The sequence below is a fragment of the Juglans regia genome, unplaced genomic scaffold (genome assembly GCF_001411555.2).
Source record: "Juglans regia cultivar Chandler unplaced genomic scaffold, Walnut 2.0 Scaffold_5514, whole genome shotgun sequence".
NCBI lineage: Eukaryota > Viridiplantae > Streptophyta > Magnoliopsida > Fagales > Juglandaceae > Juglans > Juglans regia.
Window position 1 is genome coordinate 1 of NW_023360373.1, and position 208 is coordinate 208.

The 208-nt window shown below is 49.0% G+C and overlaps 1 non-coding gene across 1 annotated transcript; it reads right to left on the minus strand.

The window, feature by feature from the left end:
• Window positions 1-4: 4 nt before the first annotated feature.
• Window positions 5-123, minus strand: LOC118345884. The gene has a single exon (XR_004799333.1). It is a non-coding gene; the product is annotated as a 5S ribosomal RNA (ribosomal RNA).
• Window positions 124-208: the final 85 nt, after the last annotated feature.

The window sequence follows — 208 nt, forward strand, 5'->3', positions numbered from 1 at the left end:
ACGAGGGGTGCAACACGAGGACTTCCCAGGAGGTCACCCATCCTAGTACTACTCTCGCCCAAGCACGCTTAACTGCGGAGTTCTGATGGGATCCGGTGCATTAATGCTGGTATGATCGCACCCATCAAACTAATTACTTAAAATTCATATAATCCTTGAGCGACATACTAGCGTCCTTCCGATCCCAATCCAAACGGAGATCTGATCC